The sequence below is a fragment of the Cherax quadricarinatus genome, chromosome 29, assembly GCF_038502225.1.
Source record: "Cherax quadricarinatus isolate ZL_2023a chromosome 29, ASM3850222v1, whole genome shotgun sequence".
Lineage (NCBI taxonomy): Eukaryota > Metazoa > Arthropoda > Malacostraca > Decapoda > Parastacidae > Cherax > Cherax quadricarinatus.
The window spans coordinates 33,650,755-33,670,046 of NC_091320.1; the positions used below are offsets into that span (position 1 = coordinate 33,650,755).

Here is a 19,292-nt window from a genome sequence, read left to right on the forward strand (position 1 = left end):
TACTTAAACTATTAAACACTAATAGCAGAGAGAAAATACGGAAATAAGTCAAGGACCTTAGTGGAATTAAGTTATTTGTCTGCCCTTTTGTTTTTGTTATCCTACGTAATTTACACTATGTATGATAGTTGTACTTATGTGTACCTGTGCCTAAATAAACTTATATATTATGACTATGCAATACGTTAGTCAAATGTAACAAAGGAAATTCATGAATCACACTCTACAATTGTGTCCACTGAATAAGACAAGTGAATGTGTGAAAAAAAAATATATTTCTGGAGACAAGAAAGTATATTTTATCCATGTTGAAGACCCGAAGTAGTTACCTTCCTTAACAACATGTACGACTGCTGGCTAATATCAACTTTAATTAAGCCTACAAGAATTTTTGAGACGACTGCGTCCTCATTTGACCATATCTGGGTCAATATAATAGCTCCTTGCAAGATGGGATAATCACAGACAATACTGGTGATCACTCCCCCACCCCGCCCACCTTCCTCATAACTATCTTAATTACCACTAAACACTAGTGTGGTGAAACGTTCCCACAATAAAGAGTCCAAAGTGTTACACGGGTGTCTAATTTGACAAAAAACGGCTGTGTGAATGATCACTTAATCAAGTACCAGACAACAACTCCCTCCCCTCTTCAAAATATTACTCACTGTACGTAATATTCACTCATACTACTATACATACTATATAGACAGAGCAGTCAATTAAAAAATAAACCTTAACCTGAAACTCTTCTTTAATATTTGCTAAAGGACTCGTAGACATAATACAACACACAAAAATCTCTTTGATACCCCACGTGTCCAGTTCAACCTGTGTAAAAAAAACTCAGTGCCTATAAAAGGCCATAAATTCCGGAACTCTCTGCCTGAGGATTCCAAAGGTTCCCCCGTCTGCCAAACCGCTTCAAAGCTACCGCAAAAAACGCAACACCTTACCTTAATGTTATCCTGACAGCAATATCCTACAATAAACAAATCCTGAAACCTGTTTTCATTCAATCCTAACCTTGTTTTTCCTCTTCTTTCATCTTTTTTTTCAGTTTGTTTTCATCTCTCATTTATTGTATGATAATCATATACTATCTCATGTTGTATTGTAATACAACATGTACATATTGTATTACAATACAATAAGTTACTAGTACCTCTCACACCCAGCTAAACTAGACAATTATATTTATTATTGTGAATTTATTATGAATTAAGCGTAGCTTGTATATATTTTTAAGTTCCTTCTAATATTGTGCATTAAACCCTCAGAGAAAAAAAAAAAACAAAAAATGAAAATTATGACATAAAACTGGACCAGTTTTAAGTTCAGTAAAGTCAAAGTTTTGTGCTTTGTTATCTGTGGTTTTTCAGCTTCGTTGAATTCCTGCGAAGTAAAACTGAAATTCAGATTATTATTTGCGTTTGAATTTGACCAACATTTGTGATAACCACTGCAAACATTATACCATTTTTTTATTGAATTGACAAAAAAAAAATCCAGAAGTTGTTATAAGTTATAATAAGTTAATTTGAAGGCTGCCCGAAATGCTTTCCATAACCTGAAAAATTTTCCATAAATATGTCAGTAACGTCACCTATTTCTTTTATTTGTAAATTATATTTTGAAGAGATAAAAGTGATCAGTCATCATGTATCATACATGTATTATACATGTACAAGCATTTATGTGTATATCTGATTTAAATAATGTATTATTTATATTTGTTGTGACTGACGTTATATCTTAAAATTTTGTAAAGTTCTTTTTTATAAGATGTAAAGTAAAGTTCAATATATTAAAAAATATTTATTTTTTAGTGATTCTGCCAATTACTAATCAGTTCGGTAGTTACAAATAAACGAGAAGGAAAGAGAGGTAAGTGTTGGTTAACCCCAGCGTTTCGCTCAAGGAGTTGCTAGAGATTGATGAGATTGGTTGTTGGAGGCTGGATGCTGGAGGAGTTGGTTGCTGAGGATGACGTGCTGGAGGAGTTGGATATTGGAAGCTGGATACTGGAGAAGCTGGATGCTGGAGGAGTTGGATTGCTAGAGGAGTTGGATGCTGAGGATAACGTGCTGGATGCCTTCCAGTAGTGAACCTGGGTGTACTCCAGTATACAAAGCATCCTCCATGTATCCAGATCATGTTTTTTCTTAGACACTTGGCTCAATGGCTATAGGATTCTAATTTTGTCCTTTGCTTCGTTAGACGTTAATTACTGTTGTTTACTTTCGTCGAAAAAAGCCATCGAACTGGAGAGACTAATCAGGGGTGGAGAGGCAGTTGGGAAGAACGCACCTCAGGATTAACCAAATCCTCTATAGCCAAATCCTCCATGACCAAATCCGCGATGTCCAAATCCGCGATGTCCAAATCCGCGATGACCAAATCCGCGATGACCAAATCCACCTCCGAAACCACGATAGCCAAATCCACGACCACTAAATCCAAACTGAGGATCTGGATCGGCCACAGCGTCAGGGCCAGGCAGGGCCCAGATCAACCCTACTAAGGCGACCATCAACACTGCCGACACAAGGAACAACTGAAAATAATGAAAGAAAATATATGCTGATTTACTCTCCTTTCGTAAATGATAAAGTGATGTGTTATTAAAATGTATTTTATGTTGGAGAGAGATGGTAAAAAATATGCTGATACGAAATCGCAGTGAGACACAGAGGCTTTATCAAGAAACAAATGTTTTTGAAGAAGGAGACACATGTCGGGTTTCTAAGCCATTTACAATACAAATGTTTGTGACTCTATAGAGGCCACAGTGTGGGCTAAACGTGAACAGTGAAGGATCGCATTATTCTGCATTTGTGTTTCTTTTACCAGGTATTTCATGATGATGGAGCCGCTGACGCCCGTAAAGCTATGATATAATGCACATTATGTTCCTCTTCTTCATTCCCTACGTATCTCCAGTGCTTATGAAAATCCCAATTATTTGTTCATATTCGATAAAATACAGACAAGTCCCGCTTTACAGCACTTTGTTTTATAACGTTTCGCTAATGCGGCGGTTTTCAATTATTCCCATTCTTCATTTATTCAGACTTCCTACAATAAATATATATATTCACCACTCACTATAAGCTAAGGACGAAAATATATTAAGGTAAGTAATATATATACTCTATATTCATTTTTTTTAGGCCTAGCTCTGTTGCTCACTTAAATGATAATGTAAACATGTTACCAGGCTTTTATATCCATCTGAAAGTGAAAAAAGGCTATGCGTCACTTTATAGAGAATTTTGCTTTACAGCAGTAGCGCAGAACCTAACCTGCTGTATAAGCGGGGCCCTGCAGTGGCCCAGAACCTAACCTGCTGTATAAGCGGGGCCCTGCAGTGGCCTAGAACCTAACCTGCTGTATAAGCGGGGCCCTGCAGTGGCCCAGAACCTAACCTGCTGTATAAGCAGGGCCCTACAGTGGCCCAGAACCTAACCTGCTGTATAAGCGGGGCCCTACAGTGGCCCAGAACCTAACCTGCTGTATAAGCAGGGCCCTACAGTGGCCCAGAACCTAACCTGCTGTATAAGCGGGGCCCTACAGTGGCCCAGAACCTAACCTGCTGTATAAGCGGGGCCCTACAGTGGCCCAGAACCTAACTTGCTGTATAAGCGGGGCCCTACAGTGGCCCAGATCCTAACCTGCTGTATAAGCGGGGTCCTACAGTAGCGCAGCACCTAACCTGCTGTATAAGCGGGGTCCTACAGTAGCGCAGCACCTAACCTGCTGTATAAGCGGGGTCCTACAGTAGCGCAGCACCTAACGTGCTGTATAAGCAGGATCTGCCTTTATGATGTCAATGCTTCCCCAGTGGAAAACGAGGCAATTCTTACAATTAAAGTTGTATAAATTTGCTGAAAAAAAAAATTAGTGTTCGTTTTTATAGTAAAATCCAATGGACGTATGACCATTATTTTTTGGAAATACAAGGAAGAGTGACCATTGTTTTAGACAGCTAAGAGAGAAATAGTGTTAATGGGTTGGACGAATATTTTGTTAGTGGGTTTGGGTTTGAAAAGGACCTGCCAAGTATGGGCCAGTAGGCCTGCTGCAGTGCTCCTCCTTTCATATGTTCTTATGTATTGACTACAAGAATTATCTTGTTATTATGTTCAGGGAAGGACGCCAAACTAATAGAGACCGTAGAGCGCCTGGGAGAACGTGATACAATCAGGTTTCATCCTAGGAAGGGAAGGTCAGATCCAGCTTACCCTGGAGAAACCAGTGTCTAGGGAAGGTCAGGTCCAGTTCCCTAGAGTAACCAGTATCTAGGGAAGGTCAGGTCCAGTTCCCTAGAGTAGCCAGTATATAGGGAAGGTCAGGTCCAGTACCCTAGAGTAACTAGTATCTAGGGAAGGTGAGGTTCAGTTCCCTAGAGTAACTAGTATCTAGGGAAGGTCAGGTCCAGTTCCCTAGGGTAACCAGTATCTAGGGAAGGTCAGGTCCAGTTCCCTAGAGTAATCAGTATCTAGGGAAGGTCAGGTCAAGTTCCCTGGAGTAACCAGTATCTAGGGAAGGTCAGGTCCAGTTCCCTAGAGTAACTAGTATCTAGGGAAGGTCAGGTCCAGTTCCCTAGAGTAACCAGTATCTAGGGAAGGTCAGGTCAAGTTCCCTGGAGTAACCAGTATCTAGGGAAGGTCAGGTCCAGTTCCCTAGAGTAACTAGTATCTAGGGAAGATGAGGTTCAGTTCCCTAGAGTAACCAGTATCTAGGGAAGGTCAGATCAAGTTCCCTGGAGTAACCAGTATCTAGGGAAGGTGAGGTTCAGCTCCCTAGAGTAACCAGTATCTAGAAGAGGTCAGGTCCAGTTCCCTGGAGTAACCAGTATCTAGGGAAGGTCAGGTCCGGTTCCCTGGAGTAACCAGTATCTAGGGAAGGTCAGGTCCAGTTCCCTAGAGTAACTAGTATCTAGGGAAGGTCAGGTCCAAGTCCCCGAAGTAACCCTCATCTAGGGACCACTACTGGAGTGTTTCAGAAGGGTAACCCTGGTCTTACTGAAGTTTCAGGCACTTTACCACTTACAGCTAGAAAAGTAGGTACACGGTGCCACTTACAGCTAATAAATTAGGCACATATGATACACTTGGGTATCTTTATTGCGGAAACGTTTCGCCACAAGGTGGCTTCATCAGTCCTATACAAATAAGAATAGTGAAGATCAGAAGAAGTTTAGGGTAGTCAGTCCCTGAGCCTGGAGTCGATGTAATCAGTCTTGAAAAGACTGAGAGAACCGATTACATCAGTCCAACACAAAGCAGAAAGGTATATAAGGAGGCACATGTGCAACAAGTGTTGCACATGTGTCTAATTTATCAACTTGTCGTTTCTCTAAACCATTTATCTACGCTGCTTACAGCTACTAATTAATGCCTTGGCACCTATTTACTGCATGATGAACAAGGACATGGGGCGTAGAAAGAGACATTATTGCGATTATTTAACTAATAGTCAATTATCGGACTCCCTTTTAAGTCCTCCTCAAGGACGCAACCCACAATTTTTTTTTCAATGAATCGACCCCTGCAACCGCAATTAGGTAAGTACAGCAGATATCTATTTACTGTAGAGCAACATGGGGCAATAGGTAGTAGAAAACTTGCCTATACTTGTACTTGCCACCGCGAGAAGGGTTCAACACGTCTCTTCGGTAGTAAGCCGAGCGTGCAAGGCGTTCCGCGGGCCGAATGCGCCCCTTCAATAGGACAATTACACTCTTTGATATCCCGTGAAAAAAAACACGGTATTAGTTACATTATCATTATTATTATTATTATCATTATTATTATTATTATTATTATTATTATTATTATTATTATTATTATTATTATTATTATTATTATTATTATTATTATTATTATTATTATTATTATTATTATTATTATGGGGAGCGCTAAACCCTTATGCATCATACAGCGCCTGTGAGAGAGGGCACTCGAAGGTATTCAGGCTTATTTTAGGGAACTGGAGCGCATATCCAATTCCCTAGATCAAGAGCCCCTCACCAGCGTCAAGGAACCTCCCTTGAGGGGTGGTATAAGATGCAGGGCTCACCAAAACGCAGGAAAGATTGCAATTCCTGGTGCCGTTTCTAATAGCAGTTTTTAATAAAGGTTCGAAAACAGAAAGCCGCACACAGCAAGTCCCTATAGACGTGTTCCCAGGTACGTCTCTCCCTGCTGAGGATCCAGGTCCACGACACTGGAGATATGAAATAAAAAGATCGCGGAAAGAATGTATCGATGAACGTACTCACAAATTTCATACTGGAAATGTCGTGGTCTGGAGGGTAGCAACTGGTTGACTGGTTGGTTTGGAAAGGTTTGCGAGGAAACAGGACCAAGTACTGGTTGGGTGCGAGGTCCTGATCTTATATATATAGCCGCGTCAGGAGATCTGTTGCCGTGTGGCTCCGCCTCTGTGATCATCAAGAGTGGCCAAGGTGAAGGACATTGGTTTTGAAGGTTAGATTTTTTCTGCAGGATCGTTCATCCTCTGTCTGAACATACTGCAAAAATGGCAAGACATTTCAATCTATACAGTCGATTTCTGACATTATCAAGAATTTCTAATTCTATCAGTTCCTTGCTAATGTGAGAAATTACGAAAGTGCCTGGAAGTTGAATATATACTTATATATGTATATATATATATATATATATATATATATATATATATATATATATATATATATATATATATACATATATATATATATATATATATATATATATATATATATATATATATATATATATATATATATATATATAAATATGTATATATATATAGGCATAAAAATGGTTTTAAATACGGTAGACTTCTTGGTACAGAAGCGTCGCCACATGACTGTCTACTGAGTGAACAATCACTGTCTCACGACACTTCTCACGGTACTCATCCTAGACAAAGAAACTGACATTACCAGCCGATACGCCCCTGGCGATACTATCTATGTTCTTGGTTCTCGTGACAATCAGGTGTTACTGCAGCTCTAAATTATCGCCGGCGAATTCCGGAAAGTCATGCAAAACCCTTCAAAATGGTACGAATCTTAATTTCATTGTACATAGACTCTTCGCTATTGATACTGATGCACATTGTATACACATGTGGCAATCTTTTATACTCCAAGATATTTTTTTTTTATTCTCCCGTACTCTCCCCGCCCGGGTCTTTTTCAAGTGTTGTGACCCGGTCTTGGCTCCCTATCTGGGGAGTGTCTCGAGACCTAAGTCTCCCATGGGAGGAGGTACAAGTACCCCCTCATCTTTGGGACCAAGTGACCCCCGGCCTAGCCACATTCCCCGCCCTCACGGGGCTCGCAGGGAGAAGCTAGGCCTCTGGTCTGCCATCTGCCCCGCCCCAAAGGGGCTCGTGGGGATGGCAGTCTTGTGAGCTGCAGATGGTAGCAAGCTCAGGCTTTCTTCGCCAAGATATTGTGTTGAGATATGAATACATACATTACATATATATATACATACATATATATATATATATATATATATATATATATATATATATATATATATATATATATATATATATATATATATATATATATATATATATATATATATATATATATATATATATATATATATATATATATATATATATATATATATATATATATATATATATATATATATATATATATATATATATATATATATATATATATATATATATATATATATATATATATATATATATATGCCGAATATGTAAAACTGGTCAATTAGCAAGAACTCATTTAAAATTAAGTCCTTTCCGAAATTTTCTCTTATACGTTTAAAGATATATTTTTTTCATTAATGTTAATGTAAAAAAATTTAATTTTGCACCAAAGGAATCTTAGAAAACTTGCCTAACCTTATTATAACAAGCGCAATTTATTTTAGCCTAATTCAACTATATATATTGTAGATTTGTTTACAATAATTTAATACTAAACAAACACAGTGAAATATATTTTTTTCGTTAGGTTCAGAATGATTTTGGAGAAATTATTGCATACACAAATTTTCGCTTCTCCTATATGGCAAGATGAGCGTTGATATTTAAGCCAAGATCGTAAGTTCTGCCTATTCATTTGACATATATATATATATATATATATATATATATATATATATATATATATATATATATATATATATATATATATATATATATATATATATATATATATATATATATATATCTATATATATACACATATTTGCTAGCTCAGTAGTACTTCTTTAATATGGGATGGGTACGATAAATTAAATATCTAGGAGATCGACAACGTGATTTTGTTAAACTGAATTTTTAACAAAACCTTGTAAAAAAAACACATGGAAGTAGAGGATTGTTAAAATAATACACGGTTAGACCTGCGATGGTTTAATTGGAAAGTTAAGACACTCTAATCCAGGGATTCAAAACCGGACGAGGGAGAACGAAACATCTAAGACGCTTTGGGTGGATATGTATGGAGAGTCAAGAGAGAGAAAGACATCGAGGTGCTCACGAATTTCATGTTGATGAAGGCGTTGTCTCCATGAGGGCTGCTGGTTCAATGTACCATCCTGAAGAGCTGTGGTTCTTTATATACCTTCGTGCGCCTCTTGGTTCTGCCTTCGGCATGTGACTGCCTTTCCAAATAACTGGTTTGCAGCAGCTCACTCTCAGGGACTGTAAATCACAGGGTAATTTTGTGACTCAGATTAGAAAAAAACCTCGGAATCCGAGCCAAGATGATGGCAAAAAGAGGTGCTGGGGAAGGCTAGTAGATTGAGCAGGTTACCCTGTATTGACACACACACACACACACACACACACACACACACACACACACACACACACACACACACACACACACACACACACACACACACACACACACACAGGAGAGATAGGGGGGACATGATAACCGACATACAAAATACTGAGAGCAATTGGCAAGGTGGACAAAGACAGGATGTTCCAGAGATGGGACGCAGCAACAAGGGGACACAGTTGGAAGTTGAAGACACAGATGAATCACAGGGATGTTAGAAAGTATTTCTTCAGCCACAGAGTAGTCAGGATGTGGAGGCAGGATCCATACATAGCTTTAAGCAGAGGTATGATAAAGCTCACGGTTCAGGGAGAGTGGCCTAGTAGCGAGCAGTGAAGAGATGGGGCCAGGAGCTTGGACTCGACCCCTGTAACCTCAACTAGGTGAGTACAACTAGGTGAGTACACACACACACACACACACACACACACACACACACACACACACACACACACACACACACACTCACACACGCAAGCACACACACATACACACACACACACACACACACACACACACACACACACACACACACACACACACACACACACACACACACACACACACACACACACACACACACACTCGTGGAGGAGTCACGCGGTTTGAGCTCGTGTTTTGGTGGTAATTTCTGACTGTGCCATAAGGAATAGAGTGTGGGATATAGGCGTGTGCACGCATAAGAGTGCATATAATCACTTAAGCCCCGAAAAAAGGAAATATAAGTGATCACAGAAAAGAAAACAAAGGATATAGTGACTAAGTGTTTAGTGGGGGCCGTTGGAAGGGTGAACGGTTGTGTCAGGCCTAAATAGTGTTGCCATAATAACGCAGTGGGGCATTTTGAAGAATAGGTGCGACTCAAGACCAGGGAGATAAGAGATATGTATAGATGTGTCAGTAAATACAGTGAGTGAGTGAAAAAATTAGATGAGATAGAGACCACAGTGCCTACAGGAAGTTAGTGGAAAAATTACCGAGAAGCATCAAGCATTTTCATACTGGGACCCAGGAGGACGATAACATTACTCCACTGCCAGCCGCAAGTAATATTCACCTAGTTTGAGTTGCATTGGGTCAGCACCAGTCTCTAGCTGGAAATTGGGGGTCACTCTCCTCGAGCTATCAGAATTAGAATAAGCAGCATTTACTGGCATTTAATAGAATTTATTGAGGTTTAGGAGAACTAAGCAGTTAATGATAGATAGCCTAGTATGAGAGGTAGCCTAGTCCTTAGAGAAGGAGCAGAGATGCTGTGCGTGCCTCTAACCACAATCTTCAACACATCCGTTGAAACTGGGCAACTACCTGAGAAATGGAAGACAGCTAATGTAGTCCCCATATTTAAGAAAGGAAACAGAAACGAGGCACTAAACTACAGACCTGTGTCTCTGACATGTATTGTGTGCAAAGTCATGGAGAAGATTATCAGGAGGAGAGTGGTCGAACACCTGAAAAGGAACAAGATTATAAATGAAAACCAGCATGGGTTCATGGAAGGCAAATCTTGTATCACAAACCTCCTGGAGTTTTATGACAAGGTAACAGAAGTAAGACACGAGAGAGAGGGGTGGGTAGATTGCGTTTTCCTAGACTGCAGGAAGGCCTTTGACACAGTTCCCCACAAGAGATTAGTGCAGAAGCTGGAGGATCAGGCGCACGTAAAAGGGAGGGCACTGCAATGGATAAGGGAATACCTGACAGGGAGGCAGCAACGAGTCATGGTACGTGAAGAGGTATCACAGTGGGCGCCTGTTACGAGCGGGGTCCCACGAGGGTCAGTTCTAGGACCAGTGCTATTTTTTGATATATGTGAACGACATGATGGAAGGAATAGACTCTGGAGTGTCCCTGTTCGCAGATGACGTGAAGTTGATGAGAAGAATTAAATCGGACGAGGATGAGGCAGGACTGCAAAGAAAGAGACCTGGACAGGCTGGACAGTGTGGTCCAGCAACTGGCTTCTCGAATTCAATCCAGCCAAATGCAAAGTCATGAAGATTGGGGAGGGGCAAAGAAGACCGCAGACAGAGTATAGGCTAGGTGGACAAAGACTACAGACCTCACTCAGGGAGAAAGACCTTGGGGTGACCATAACACCGAGCACATCGCCGGAGGCACACATCAACCAAATAACCGCTGCAGCATACGGGCGCCTGGCAAACCTGAGAATAGCGTTCCGATACCTTAATAAGGAATCGTTCAAGACACTGTACACTGTGTATGTTAGGCCCATACTGGAGTATGCAGCACCAGTTTGGAACCCACACCTGGTCAAGCACGTCAAGAAGTTAGAGAAAGTACAAAGGTTTGCAACAAGGCTAGTCCCAGAGCTCAAGGGAATGTCGTACGAGGAAAGGTTAAAGGAAATCGGAGTGACGACACTGGAGGACAGAAGGGTCAGGGGAGACATGATAACGACATACAAGATACTGCGGGGAATAGACAAGGTGGACAGAGATAGGATGTTCCAGAGAGGGGACACAGGGACAAGGGGTCACAACTGGAATCTGAAGACTCAGACGAGTCACAGGGACGTTAGGAAGTATTTCTTCAGTCATAGAGTTGTCAGCAAGTGGAATAGCCTAGCAAGTGAAGTAGTGGAGGCAGGAACCATACATAGTTTTAAGAAGAGGTATGACAAAGCTCAGGAAGCAGAGAGAGAGGATCCAGTAGCGATCAGTGAAGAGGCGGGGCCAGGAGCTGAGTCTCGACCCCTGCAACCACAATTAGGTGAGTACAATTAGGTGAGTACACACATACACACAGACACAGCAACACGGGGACACAGTTGGAAGCTGAAGACACAGATGAATCAAAGGGATGTTAGGAAATATTTCTTAAGCCACAGAGTAGTCAGGAAGTGGAATAGTTTGGGAAGCGATGTAGTGGAGGCAGGATCCATACATAGCTTTAAGCAGAGGTACGATAAAGCTAATGGTTCAGGGAGAGTGACCTAGAAGCGACCAGTGAAGAGGCGGGGCCAGGAGCTTGGACTCGACCCTGCAACCTCAACCAGGTGAGTACACACACACACACACACACACACACACACACACACACACACACACACACACACACACACACACACACACACACACACACACACACACACACACTGGAAGCTGAAGACTCAGACGAGTCACAGGGACGTTAGGAAGTATTTCTTCAGTCATAGAGTTGTCAGCAAGTGGAATAGCCTAGCAAGTGAAGTAGTGGAGGCAGGAACCATACATAGTTTTAAGAAGAGGTATGACAAAGCTCAGGAAGCAGAGAGAGAGAGGATCCAGTAGCGATCAGTGAAGAGGCGGGGCCAGGAGCTGAGTCTCGACCCCTGCAACCACAATTAGGTGAGTACACACACACAGTTTGGAACCCACACCTAGCCAAGCACGTAAAGAAACTAGAGAAAGTGCAAAGGTTTGCAACAAGACTAGTCCCAGAGCTAAGAGGTATGTCCTACGAGGAGAGGTTAAGGGAAATCAACCTGACGACACTGGAGGACAGGAGAGATAGGGGGACATGATAACGACATACAAAATACTGAGAGGAATTGACAAGGTGGACAAAGACAGGATGTTCCAGAGATTGGACACAGTAACAAGGGGACACAGTTGGAAGCTGAAGACACAGATGAATCACAAGGATGTTAGGAGTATTTCTTCAGCCACAGGAGTAGTCAGTAAGTGGAATAGTTTGGGAAGCGATGTAGTGGAGGCAGGATCCATACATAGCTTTAAGCAGAGGTATGATAAAGCTCACGGCTCAGGGAGAGTGACCTAGTAGCGATCAGTGAAGAGGCGGGGCCAGGAGCTCGGACTCGACCCCCGCAACCTCAACTAGGTGAGTACACACATACACATGCACACACACATGCAGGATTTCACACCTTTATGTGAATTGACCCTTTAATCCTTCCTTCTCCGTCTCTTTGTCTCTTTTCCTCTCTCTCTCTCTCTCTCTCTCTCTCTCTCTCTCTCTCTCTCTCTCTCTCTCTCTCTCTCTCTCTCTCTCTCTCTCTCTCTCTGTTCTTCTCTCTCTATTCTTATACACAGGGTTTGACAAGGTTAAGGATCCCTAGCTTTATTGACAGCTATTTACAGGTTAAGGATTCCTAACTTTATTGGCAAGCTAAGAGCTATTACCTACATCAGCTCATTTGAAAGCATTTTTATTGTTATGAGACATACAAGTAGGAAACAGGATGAAGTTGGAGCCATCTGTGTGCCAGCATTTTCATTTGATCAACTGACTTTATCTCGTTGACATCATTATCCTGTACGAATGTGTTCCATACTCGAGTCATCCTGGGTATGTATGATCTAAGATGGAGTGATGTTCTGGAGAAGGGTACAGCCAGAGTGAAGTTGCTGCTTTCTGCCCGTCTTGTGGCATAAAAGCTTGTTTCACGCTGTCCTCGAAGTGGATCCAAGTGTGGTATTTTGACAATATTGGCCTTTTACATAACAGTAAGGCCACCCACATCCCTCCTATGTTGAAGGCTCTGCTGAAATGACAGATCTATCCAGGATGGGTCCAGGCGAGAGATGAGACGTCTTGCTCTGTTCTCTACTCTGTCAAGCAGTCGCAGATGAGAGGGGAAGGCAGGCAAACCAAGAAAGTGGAGCATACTCAAGGTGCGAGGCGTAGCGTGCCTCGTACAGGATCTTGCAGCCCCTACTGTCAAGCAGATGGGAGATACGGCGAAGTGCTGTAAGCTTCCTGGCTGCCTTGTTTGCAAGATTTACAACATGGTTCTTCATGGTTAGTTTGGAGTCAAATTTCACCCCAAGGATATCAACTTCTTCTCCAGGTGCCAACATCCTCCCATTCATCCTTACTACTGCACCAGCATTACCATCATGGTGCCTAGAGACGATCATCATTTGCGTTTTCTCAGGTGCAAATATTACTTGCCATCTATTTCCTCAAGCTGATATAGCTTTCAGCTGGTGATTGATGTAGCTTAGAGCAGCTGGCATTTCTTCTCTTGGATAAGTGAATGTCAGTGTACAGTCGCCTGCATATGCATGTGATTCTGGGATGAGATGAAGAAGGTCGTTGAAGTAGACATTCCATAACAATGGACCCAGCACGCTTGTTGTGGAACACTTGCCCCCTAGGATGTCTTGCTGATTCCGTTCCATTGAGAACTACATTAGAGATTTACCATGAAGATAATCACTGAGGAGACATAGCGTAGAGCCTGCAATTCCCAGTGCTTGAAGTTTTGCTAAGAGGCCCTGGTGCCACACCCGGTCGAAAGAGCCAGCAATGTCAAGTGCTGCCACCACACAGCTGACTTTGGATTCATCCAGTGACTGGTGCCACTTAGTGGAGGAGGTTTAACAACAGATCAGCAGCAGAGTAACCTTTCCTGAAGCCATATTGCCACGATCACAAAGTATTGAGTGGTAGTCAAAAAACTCTGTCATTTGTCTTGAGATTATTGTCACAAGGATCTTGCAGTGATTGACAAGAGTGACACTGGTCTGTAGTTGCTGATTTCTGCTCTGCTCTTCTTTTTGTGAACAGGGACTACATTTGCCTCTTTCCATAGAGAGGACCATTTACACTGTACTAGGCAGTGCTGAAAGATGCGAGTTAGAGGTGCTGCTAGCTGGTCTGCACATCTTCTCAACAATCTTGGGCTCAACTTGTCTGGGCCCACAGCCTTTTCTTGGTCAAGCGATTTAAGTAGGAAATGCACCTCCTCCTGCCTTATTGTCACCACTGACAGTTTTGACACAGTTCTTGCAGCTAGCCAAGGAGGGTCCCTTGCTGGATCAGGAACTTGCATTTTGGTAGCAAAGTGTTCAGCAAAGAGGTCCACCTTCTCTTGACTTCTAGTAGAGGTGGTCCCATCCTGTCGATTTAGAGGTGGAATAAGTTCATCAGGCAGATAACCTTGTCTGTCCTTGACCAGGGACCACCAGGTTTTGGAGCCTACCCTACCTGATACTAACTTTCTTTTAGTGTCCACCTCCCATTTAGCAATGGCCCACTTTTGAACATCACCCATATGCCTACAGGCTTGCATGTACAAGTTCCTGTTATAGGTGGTAGGATGTCTCTTATACCTTCGCCATGCTTTGTACTTAGCAGTAGCAGCCTCTCTACAACGAAAGCCAAACCAAGGCTGATCTGTGACTTCGTCACATATTGCCGGTGAGGAATGTGCTCTTGTTGTAGATTAAGGATGTGTCCAGTGAAGGCTTTCACTTGGTTGTCAACATCCCCTTGGAGAAGAGCATTCCAGTCGGTGGTGGCGAGCTCAGAGCAAAGGGCTGGCCAATTACCTCTTTCCCATAGCCAGGTTGTGCGTGTGTACTCCTCACCTCGTTCTGTTGGGATCTTAAGTGTGGTAAAAACAGCCTTGTGGTCAGACGATCCAACGTAGCCGAGGGGTTGACAAGTGACTATGCCTTCTGCCAGATCACTCACTACTGGGTCAAGGGAGGAGCCAGAAATATGAGTAGGGAAATCAACAAAGTTTCTCATGTCAAACACTGCAAGAAGGTCATCAAAGTCCCTCTGTATAAGGTGCTGGTTGAGGTTCTTCTCTCTCTCTCTTTTACTCTTTCTGTCTCTTCCTCTCTCTCTCTCTTAATCTTTCTCTCCCTCTCTATCTATTCCTCTCTCTCTCCCTCTCTCTTCCTCTCTCTCCCTTTCTCTCTTCCTCTCTCTTTTTCTCTCTCTCTTCCTCTCTCTCTCTTCCTCTCTCTTCTCTCTTTTTCTCTCTCTTCTCTTTCTCTCTCTCCTCTCTCTCTCTCTCCTCTCTCTCTCTCTCTCTCTCTCTCTCTCTCTCTCACTATCTCTCTCTCTCTCTCTCTCTCTCTCTCTCTCTCTCTCTCTCTCTCTCTCTCTCTCTCTCTCTCTCTCTCTCTCTCTCTCTCTCTCTCTCTCTCTCTCTCTCTCTCTCTCTCTCTCTCCCTCTTTCTCTCTCCCTCTCTCCTTCTCCACTTTCTCTCTCTCTCTCTTTCTCACTCTCTCCTCCTCCTCCTCCCCTCTCTCTCTCTCTCTCCCTCTCTCTCTCTCTATCTCTCTCTCTCTCTCTCTCTCTCTCTCTCTCTCTCTCTCTCTCTCTCTCTCTCTCTCTCTCTCTCTCTCTCTCTCTCTCTCTCTCTCTCTTTCTCTTTCTCTCTTTCCTTTACTAAAAAAAAAAAATGGTTGAGACTCGTAGGAATCAAGGATCAGATGACAAAGGTATTGATAGGGAGGAATGGATGGAGGAGCAGTGGAGAAGAATGGAGCAAAAATGGGAGAGAAAATTAGGAGAGCTTTCTGAAAAAATGGAGAAAGAGCTCTCTGCGAAATGGGAAAAGAGATTGGAGAAGGAGACAAAGAAATGGAAGGCACATGTCGAAACTGCAGTAGACAGGGTAAGGGTCCTAGAGTGTGAGGTAAACAGGCTGAAGCAAGTCTCAGGGGCAGTGACCAGAGAAGACACAGCATATGAAGCTGAGAGGATGAACAGGAAGGAAGGAGATATGAATTATGCTAAGGTCATATCAGCCAGCAAAGAAGGGTCAGGGAGTAAAAGGAAAGAGCAGCTGGGTGCAGATAGAGAGGGAGATAAGTCGAATGCTGAGGCACAACCATGCTACCAAGAGCCACTGGAAAAATCAAGGGAGAAAATGACCATATACAGACAGGAACCAGAGTCAAAGAGGGAGGCAATGGGAAGGGAGGAAGGAAAGGGCAAAATCAGTGTTTATCCATGGGCTTCGGGAGAGAGAGGAAAAGACACACAATGAAAGACGGCAGGAAGAAAGAAAGGAGATTGGGAAAATCATCACGGAAATAGGGGGAGAAGATATGGATGAGATTGTAAATTTTCAGAGAATAGGGGGGTACGTGAAGGGGAGAAACCGACCGATCAAGCTGATTTTCAGGACAGAAACAGTGAGGAACAGGATCCTCCAAGAGAAACCAAGGTTGAAAAACTCTGAAGAGTACAAGAAGGTGTTCCTAGACAGAGACAGAACACAAACAGAGAGACAGCAGCTGAGGGAGAGGACAAAAAAGCGAAAGAAAATAGGAAAGGAAACAAGGATGGAACCAGCAGAGGTCAGTCAGAGCAGAACAGAGAAGGAAGGGCAAGCACACACACAACTATCCTCAGAACCCCACGACCTATCACACCATCCCAACACAAACTACAATCCATACCCACAGCTTCCACCCAACCCCCAATCATAGAATCCCACAGTATGCTACCAGGTCTCCCACCCACACAGGCCCCCCAAACCACAGTATTGGAAAGGAAACTGAAGGTATGGAACACAAACGCTGATGGAATAACAAACAAGTGGGAGGAGTGGCACGGAAGAGTCAAAGAGACATCACCGGACATCATAGCGCTCACAGAAACCAAGCTTACAGGTATGATAACAGATGCCATCTTTCCAACGGGATACCAGATCCTGAGGAAAGACAGAAGGAACACGGGGGGGTGGAGGAATGGCACTGCTGATCAAACACCGATGGAATTTTGATGAGCTGGAGAGAGGAGACAGCGGAGAAGAAAGTGATTACATAGCGGGAACGCTTCACTCTGGAGGTCCCAAGGTGGTAATAACAGTGATGTATAACCCACCACAGAACAGCAGGAGACCAGGGCATGAGTATGACGAGAGCAATAGAGCGATGGTTGACACACTGGCTGCAGTGGCCAGAAGAGCTCATGCATGCAGGGCAAAGCTCCTGATCATGGGCGACTTTAACCACAAGGAGATCGACTGGGAGAACTTGGAGCCACGTGGTGGCCAAGATACATGGAGGGCTAAGATGATGGAGGTGGTACTGGAAACCTTCATGTACCAACACGTAAGGGACACTACAAGAGAGAGAGGAGAGGACGAGCCAGCAAGACTGGACTTAATATTCACCTTGAGCAGTGCAGATATTGAGGACATCACATATGAAAGACCCCTTGGGGCCAGCGATCATGTGGTTTAGAGCTTCGAATATACAGTAGAGCTACAAGTGGAGGGGGAAGCAGGAAGGCCAGGACAAATGAAACCAAACTACAGGACAGGCAGAACTACAAAGGGATCTGGACAGACTGCAGACCTGGTCCAGAAACTGGCTCCTAGAGTTCAACCCCACCAAGTACAATGTCATGAAGATTGGGGATGGGCAAAGAAGACCGCAGACGGAGTACAGTCTAGGGGGCCAGAGACTACAAACCTCACTCAAGGAAAAAGATCTTGGGGTGAGTATAACACCAGGCACATCTCCTGAAGCGCACATCAACCAAATAACTGCTGCAGCATATGGGCGCCTGGCAAACCTCAGAACAGCATTCCGACATCTTAATAAGGAATCGTTCAGGACCCTGTACACCGTGTACGTTAGGCCCATATTGGAGTATGCGGCACCAGTTTGGAACCCACACCTAGCCAAGCACGTAAAGAAACTAGAGAAAGTGCAAAGGTTTGCAACAAGACTAGTCCCAGAGCTAAGAGGTATGTCCTACGAGGAGAGGTTAAGGGAAATCAACCTGACGACACTGGAGGACAGGAGAGATAGGGGGGACATGATAACGACATACAGAATACTGAGAGGAATTGACAAGGTGGACAGAGACAGGATGTTCCAGAGATGGGACACAACAACAAGAGGTCACAATTGGAAGTTGAAGACTCAGATGATTCACAGGGATGTTAGAAAGTATTTCTTCAGTCAGAGTTGTCAGGAAGTGTAATAGTCTGGCATGTGATGTAGTGGAGGCAGGATCCATACATTGCTTTAAGACGAGGTATGACATAGTTCATGGAGCGGGAAGAGTGACCTAGTAGCGAACAGTGAAGAGGCGGGGCCAGGGGCTGTGACTCGACTCTTGCAACCACAGCTTGGTGAGGACACACACACACACACACACACACACACACACACACACACACACACACACACACAGCCACTAGACCAGCTAGCCACAATAAGATTCATCCAACTAGGTATATTTCTACACCATAGGAAGGTTAGCACAGGCACCTCTGTGACCACAAATGCAAGTTTTTACAGACGAATCTCCAGCTAGCGTGGCCGTGACGAATTCTAGCTCAAGTCCCTTCACTTTGGTATGGTTTGTTTGCAATCGTGTCATTACGATTTCTTGAGTCATGTTGACGGCAGTGAAGGGACTTGAGCTAGAGTTCGTCACGGCCACGCTAGCTGGAGATTCGTCTGTAAAAACTTGCATTTGTGGTCACAGTGGTGCCTGAGCTAACCTTCCTATGGTGTAGAAATATACCTAGTTGGATGAATCTTATTGTGGCTAGCTGGTCTAGTGGCTAACGCGACGGGCTGGAGTTTTGAGACTCTATGACCGCGGGTTCAATCCCGGCCGGGGGTATGGTTTGTTTGCAATCGTGTCATTACGATTTCTTGAGTCCTGGAGAGGACAATTTGGAAAAGAGTATTTAGT

The 19,292-nt window shown here is 43.2% G+C and overlaps 1 long non-coding RNA gene across 1 annotated transcript; it reads right to left on the reverse strand.

Annotated features, from left to right (window-relative positions):
* Positions 1-1,808: 1,808 nt before the first annotated feature.
* LOC128690569 (uncharacterized) lies at positions 1,809-6,541 on the reverse strand. The gene is made up of 2 exons (XR_011392572.1): positions 6,290-6,541; positions 1,809-2,560 (listed from the first exon to the last, which is right to left on the reverse strand). It is a non-coding gene; the product is annotated as an uncharacterized lncRNA (long non-coding RNA).
* Positions 6,542-19,292: the final 12,751 nt, after the last annotated feature.